Consider the following 7,702-nt stretch of genomic DNA (forward strand, 5'->3'; position numbering starts at 1 on the left):
TTTGATAGTGAAAAATAGAAAGTGACAAATAGCTTCTAGCAGTAATACGATACAAAATGAAATTATCACAACCTGGAATTGTGATGAAATCTAACAGCAATCGATGTATACGTGATACCGAATAATATTCCAAGATGAAGAATTTGAAATTTGATTTTTTCTATTCCATAAAATTTCAGGAGATTAAATAATTTCAATTGAGGCTAAAACACTACATAGAGGTTGGTTTTTAATTACAATTTATAGTAAGAAGCGTCTCGATCATAAAAGTCAAGTACGTTAATTATAATTTGTATCCCTTATGTTCTCCGTTTCAGTAAAGTATTTGAGGTTTTAAATGAGAAGTCATGATTTTATCAATTCCAGATATATGAATATGGAGAAGAAATTTGAATGGATTCTCCTAAAAGTTATTCTATAAGATCATTCAAATCATAAAAGTGATGCATCCTCTACTCTGAATCATTGTTTTGTTCTGATTTTTAAAAAGTGAATATCTGAATGTGTGAACACACATGAATATTCTATTATTTTAAACATCCTTAGATTGTAAAATAATCATTTCTGAACTTTAAACAACGTTTGGTAAGCCAAGACTAATCATCATTATGTTGAGTAATTCTTGGAGAAGATATTCAATTCGTTTTTAGTCATATATTTCATAATGATAACATTGCTGTTATCTTTCCGTTTAACGATGAATTAAGTTTCTCTTAATGATGGATCCACAACTGAGATCATTTCAAAACACGTATTTTAAGTAATTAAAACTAAACATTCCAATTCACATCAATCAGGTCAAGAGCCGAACTGAGCAAAAATCATATCCAATTCTGTTAATTGGTGGCGCAGATGAAAAAGGAAACCGGTGAAAATTTGGGAAACTGTATCAAACACCTCGATCGCGTTCCATTCATAACCAACCTGACAATGACAGTTGTTGAAAAAAGGCAGAAAATATCGCAACGTCAACAAAACTTGATGGAACACGTGAATTTGGCTTATAACTGGGAAAAAATTATCAATTCAATTCGTGAAAATTGCGTGTACAATCGCTTCCAACTTGTATGTGCATACATGTTTGAAATTGATTCAATTTCACAAATTTACGAAGACGTGGAATTTCGCTCACGTTCACTGCTATGTCCACGGACCAGCTTCGTAATTTTAATTGAGTTGAAACGTTACGTGACCTTTTTCGTTCATCAACGAGAGCTGAATCCACGTGGCCTTTCTCCTCAGTGGATTTAGTAGAGGAAATCTCTACTCATTCCTCATACTGTTAATTACTAGAAACATGAAATTAAAATGTTGAGTTCAATGTCACCTATCGAGCTTTCTATCTATCTTCACGCATCTATCATCTATTATATTCATCAAATAGTTCCTAGCGGATTTATTTTATATCTAAAACATATAGATAATGTATGTAATATCATAGAGAAAATATCATAAAAATATCTCATAACATTGGTCGTTTATGGTCAAGCCGATTATTATTTACTTCAGCCGATTATTACTTTATTTCAAGCCATTTTCTGTCAACTCAAGCCGATTACTGTCGACTATTGTCTATCATTACTGTTTTGTTGGGGTGAGAGTGTGAGAATAGCGTAATGTACGGTAGAGGCTACCAGCGTCACATAGCTTCACGAAAAAGAACTACTACTAAAACTATCGGCTTGAGTTGACAGTGAAATTTGAAACATAAACGCCATCTACCCACCATGGGATATTTTCTTCTTATCTTTTCTCTATGGTGATATATCCTAATATCATATTTATATACTAACTAGCCGTCAGGCTCGCTTCGCTCGCCATATCCGTCTAGCCAGGGGGCTCCGCCCCCTTGACCCCCGACTGGATCGTCCAAGTATGAGATCAGCAGGCTCGATTCGCTCGCCTGCATTTTTCATTTGAGCATTTTTATCATATGTTAGGACGATCCAGTCGGGGGTCCAGACTAAACGTCTGACTAAACGGATATGGCGAGCGAAGCGAGCCTGACGGCTAGTAATATAATATTCCCAGGAATAGCTCTGATTGAAGTAGCAGTGCCCAACCAATTTTTCCGCGATAAATGCATTTCAATCTTCAACTTGGTGCCAAGCTAACAAAGTCAACTCAACTTAATGCCAACCTGACAAAATTATTAATTTAGTTACCAGTTAACAACTAACTGTTTCGAAGAGGTACTCTCTCTAGATTATAGTTCTATTTCAACATATGGTATGGACATTTTTCAATTATAATTAAGAGAATAAGAAGAATATACATGCTAAAAGACGAACTTTAAACCCTTAAAAACCACCCTTAGAGTTAAAATATTGCCAAAAGATTTCTTAGTGTGCCTCTTAAGGGCCAACTGAGCATACCTACCAAATTTAAACGTTTTTGGTCCGGTAGATTTTTAGTTCTGCGAGTGAGTGAGTGAGTCAGTCAGTCAGTGAGTGAGTGCCATTCGCTTTTATATATATATATATATATATATATATATATATATATATATATGAATTTATTGTTCATCATATTTGATTTGCTCTTTGTTTGTGATTGTTTTTTACTTTCCTTGCCCTACTACCATAGGTAAGGAAAGTATTGCTTTCCAAAAAAAATTAAGGTACCCAAATTTCAAGTTTTCTATACGTTTCAAGGTCCCCTGAGTCCAAAAACATGATTTTTGGGTGTTGGTCTGTGTGTGTGTGTGTGTATGTGTGTGTGTGTATGTGTGTATGTGTGTATGTGTGTATGTCTGTGAACACGATAACTCCATTCCTAATTAACCGATTGACTTGAAATTTCAAACTTAAGGTCCTTATACAATGAGGACCCGACAATAAGAAATTCAATAAAATTCAATTCAAGATGGCGGAAAAAATGGCGGATAATTACTAAAAAACCATGTTTTTCACGATTTTCTCAAAAACGGCTCTAACGATTTTCTTTAAATTCATACCATGGATAGCTATTTATAAGCCCTATCAACTGACATGAGTCTCATTTCGGGGAAAATTGCAGGAGCTGCGTAATATTCTCGAGAAAAATGGCGGATAATTACTAAAAAACCATGTTTTTCACGGTTTTCTCGAAAACGGCTCTAACGATTTTCTTCAAATTTATACCATGGATAGCTATTTATAAGCCCTATCAACTGACATGAGTCTCATTTCTAGGAAAATTGCAGGAGCTGCGTAATATTCTCGAGAAAAATGGCGGATAATTACTAAAAAACCATGTTTTTCACGGTTTTCTCGAAAACGGCTCTAACGATTTTCTTCAAATTTATACCATGGATAGCTATTTATAAGCCCTATCAACTGACATGAGTCTCATTTCTAGGAAAATTGCAGGAGCTGCGTAATATTCTCGAGAAAAATGGCGGATAATTACTGAAAAACCATGTTTTTCACGATTTTCTCAAAAATTACTTGACTAATTTATTTCAAATTCATACTCTGTATAGTTATTTGTCAGCTCCATCAACTGTCATGAGTCTCCTTTTTGGGAAACTAATGGGGGGTTCACCCCATCCTTGAGAAATGGACTTTGTAACCTCCTTCTCGTGCATGAGGTAGGTAGGTAGAGCAGTCTATAAAAATAACACATAGTCGAGACATTTCATCTGTAGAACAGCTGTTTTGACGACTTTTAAAAAATCATCGGATTTCACAATTTACACAAAGGAAAAAGTACTCTGAAAACAATTTATTATATACACACATATACAGTAGTCTGATCGTAGTTTCAAATAATTATGTTGCCGCCAATCGTCATTATGTTATTTCTCTAAATTATTGTCGTTTAAGAATGAGGTTCCCAGTTCAATGAGCAAGGAAAGTTGTGTGAGTGTACCACACCAGATTTTTTAAATGGCGAAATAAATGATTTGATTTGATTTGATATAGATATAAATTCTATACTAGTTCCTTGTCTCCGAGTAGCAGATTACTAGGATTGGCCTGGAATACTCTCATATTTGAAGCGACTTGATATTTTGTTAATATTTTACTTTATTTCAATAAAAAGTATTATTTTACAGGAGCATACTACATTGTGAAGTAATAGGCTAGTTTTCATCTAAATTAAGTGGAATATTGACAAAATCGCTAGTTTCTTCAATTATGGAAAAGTTCTACAACATCAATATCTTCTCTGCAAACTCTCATATTTTACGGGATGTGTTTCCAACATAATTATCTATTTGAGCGTAATTATTTACTATGAGAGGCGATGAGATGATCTAGAATCAATGTGTACGTTCTGTGTACGGTAAATTGTTCTAGTTCCAATCTTAAATTGTTCCATAACGTGACTAGTGCAAAATGTTCCCATGGAACGCCATTTCAAAATCGTTGGTTCAAGCTTTTGGCGCACACTTATAAAGTTGATTTACACCAAAATGTATCGTTCACTAGCTGCGTGAATGAAGAAAGGCTGTTTTACAAACTTACCGTCTAGAAAAGTGTGCATTTCTTTTATTCCATTACTCTCAAATGTTCTATAGAGAAAAATTAATTTAATGAATGGTTATCAAACATCATATTGTTGGTTATGTATTCTATGTCTATGCTATTGTAAACAAACTATCAGCGCATGCGCAGAGAAGCAAGCAGACTACAATAATCGACCAATGAGAGCTCAGATAGTTGGGATTGTACCAGGCCGGACAATTTACCACGCTTCGGCTGTGGGGCAGGAATTTGGAACTGGAACTGGTTTCTGGTACAGAATCTGTCAAAAATTTCCCATGGAATGCGGAACTTTTTACCTGGTAAATTGTGAATCGGACAATTTACCACACTCCATGTACACAGAACGGGCCCAATGAGCTGATGAGCTTTGCGGGGTTCGAAGTGCCGACTGAATTTGAATCTGTCTATCAGTAGTTGATAGCATGCCTTACTTGACTGGGCCACCGCTGTCCGTATTTTCTATTCGATTTTCATGGGAAATGAATAATACAGAGGCGGAAAGTATAAAACATATCACAAAAATAATTGGAATTGACAAGGCTCTATTGTTGTTATGAAACTGTTCCCGCAGTTAAAAAATATCTTTAAGGAGATGGGGAGGTAGAGTGTTACAGGGTATGGCTCTATAATAGATAATTAAGTTATAATAGATAATTGAGTTTTCTACAAAAATAAGCACACAATGTTTTTTTTTTTTAATTTCACATTTCTGTAGAGATATAATTGCATACTACCGTATGCAAAGAAATGTTATTTGTTATTGAAATCTTGTTTTTGGAGAGTGAATGCTTGAAAAAATCCTAGAATTGATATCAAAATCTCTTACATCTAACATTGATACTACTATATTCCATGGATCAAGTGACGATGTTATTTTCTGCTATTCTAATCAATTATTATGGTTGGGATAAATTATCAAATAATAATCAATCATTATGAGTGAAATCAAAATTTGATGTATATAGAAAAATAGGAAATTTTTATCTAAAGCTTATCAAATAAAAAATAGGAAATCAAGGGAATAAGATTTCCTGAATATTCATGAAAACATCACATGCAATTTATTTGTTCCAACACATGAACGACAAGAATGACCAGTAATAAAATTTCAAAAATTTAGCCTGAATCAATTTTTTTCTTCTGAATTGCACCCATATAATTCCCAGAGCTCGCATAAATTACGCCCAAGCAATTAATAACATAACTCATGCATCACAGCATGTGAACCCGGTAATAGGCCTATGCGAGATGAAAATTAATTCAATTTCCTGCAATTCAATAAAAAAGGAAACAATAAATTCAAAATTACAGTCAATTATCCAAATTTGCCATAGGCCTACTGAAATAATCATCATAATAGATCACCCAAATACCCATAGTTTCAGAGTCGCAGATTCAATTACTTTGAGCGAATTTATGAAATACCGTAGTCAATAAGATAATCTCAGAAGCATAATGTCATTCCAATATTTCAACCCCTCCTTCTTAGTATTTGTTTACAATATATTTTCTTGAATAACTGTAGATCACCATAATAATAGCCTATAATCAATAACTATGTAACGCATGGGAAATTTGTAAGATGGCCACTCACTAGATGAATTATAATTTAATTGAAAGCAAAATTTATCTATATCTGGTCTAGATGACCTATTAGCTATTTTTTCTCATCACAGTCAAACACATACAATGGAATACACTTTTGGAAGAGCATCTAATGATTTCATAGGGTACCCTTACAAGACTATAGACATCAATTCTTTTTGTATTTGTTTCAAAATAAAACAAGTAAAGATAAAAATCATTCAATAAGTAACAGAATAATAACAGAAATAGAATAAAAACTTTATTTGCCACAAAAACACAAACAATGCAGTTTGAAATAACAAATTAAAAATTAAAAAAAGAAATAAAAGAACTATAATGGAAATATAAAAATGTGACAAATGTACATTTAAAAGTAGACTTTTGACAAAATATCAAAGTTTTGACAAGTTAAAAAAATAATTTCACAGCTCCCTACGAATAATCATTTTTCATTGTAGCATTCCGTGAAAAGGTCAACTAAATTATAATAAACTAGGCTATGTTTGCCTATAATATTAGGAAATTAAAACAGTTATGGGCCTACAACAATAATAAAATAAAATAACAACAGAGTAAAGAGTAGAATGACAAAAATACAATTCTGCTGAAGCTTATACAACCAAATAATATGAAGATTATTTTTCATAAATTGCAATCAATATATTAAAAGCACGTGGTGAGGTATGTTTCATAATAATCAATGGATTTAAATATATATACAAAACATAAAAACAAAAGGGTACTATTCAATTTATTGAGAAAAAACTATTGAGTAGCCCTGAAAAAATAAATCATGAGAATGAACACTATTTTAATCATGTATTTTTTCAGGGCAACTCAATAGATGAACATAAAAAAATAAGGTAATAGTATTTTTTTGAATAAAATAATAAACATTATTTTCAATTAGTTGAATAATAAACAGGTTATCAATAATCAAATCCCAATCAAGTTGTTTCTACATCCAAAAATTCAGATCAAACTATGACTGTGAGTCGTATAATTGCAACAGTAATGTTCTATCATAACACATAACACATCCATACATGCCACCATGAATTCCCCCAACGTGACACTGACATGCACCGAATCATAACCTAGACCAAATTGCAAGGTGTTCGAAAAATGTCCACGATCTGAATGTCTGGGATATTGTGAGGAATAGTGTGGTTGGTGAGAGAATGGATGATGATGATAATAATTGGCGAGCAACTCACAGCAGCAGTCATGAGGTGATAGCGGTGCAGCTGCCGAGAGCAGGAGGTCCACTCACTGTTTGCACGAAAAGTGTACTGGCTGCTGGTTCGCTGGTTGACTGGTTTGCGCGCCGCGAATCGATACGAGACACTGCTGCCAACCCACGGGCACCGGCGATCCCGCGCTCTCGTATTTTGACGCCGCCGCCGCCAATTCATAAACGCGTGGCTACCACTCACTGACACGTCACTTTTGTATCGTACACGCTGCTGGCTGCGATGCTCTCTCGGCGCCAAAGTATCTGGGTTGGCGGCGGGGAGAGAACCAGGTACCAGTCTTGTATTTATCACGTGGCTGGAGTAACGTAACGAGGCTGGAGAAAATTTCGGGGATGGATGAATGTCCAATTCAGAGACTGTCAGATTGAGGTACTGGAAAATTAATGG

The 7,702-nt window shown here is 34.2% G+C and overlaps 1 protein-coding gene across 2 annotated transcripts in view; it reads right to left on the reverse strand.

The window, feature by feature from the left end:
• Positions 1-7,371, reverse strand: part of LOC120353263 (heparan sulfate glucosamine 3-O-sulfotransferase 1) — a 196,216-nt gene extending 188,845 nt beyond the window's left edge. Inside the window, exon 1 of one of the 2 annotated variants that reach the window (XM_039436265.1) lies at positions 7,277-7,371. The gene's annotated coding sequence lies outside the window, so the exon portion shown is untranslated. The remainder of the gene's footprint in view (positions 1-7,276) is intronic. The other variant, XM_039436266.1, reaches the window with a different exon arrangement.
• Between the last annotated feature and the right edge of the window lie 331 nt (positions 7,372-7,702).

Source organism: Nilaparvata lugens, chromosome 10 (assembly GCF_014356525.2).
Source record: "Nilaparvata lugens isolate BPH chromosome 10, ASM1435652v1, whole genome shotgun sequence".
NCBI lineage: Eukaryota > Metazoa > Arthropoda > Insecta > Hemiptera > Delphacidae > Nilaparvata > Nilaparvata lugens.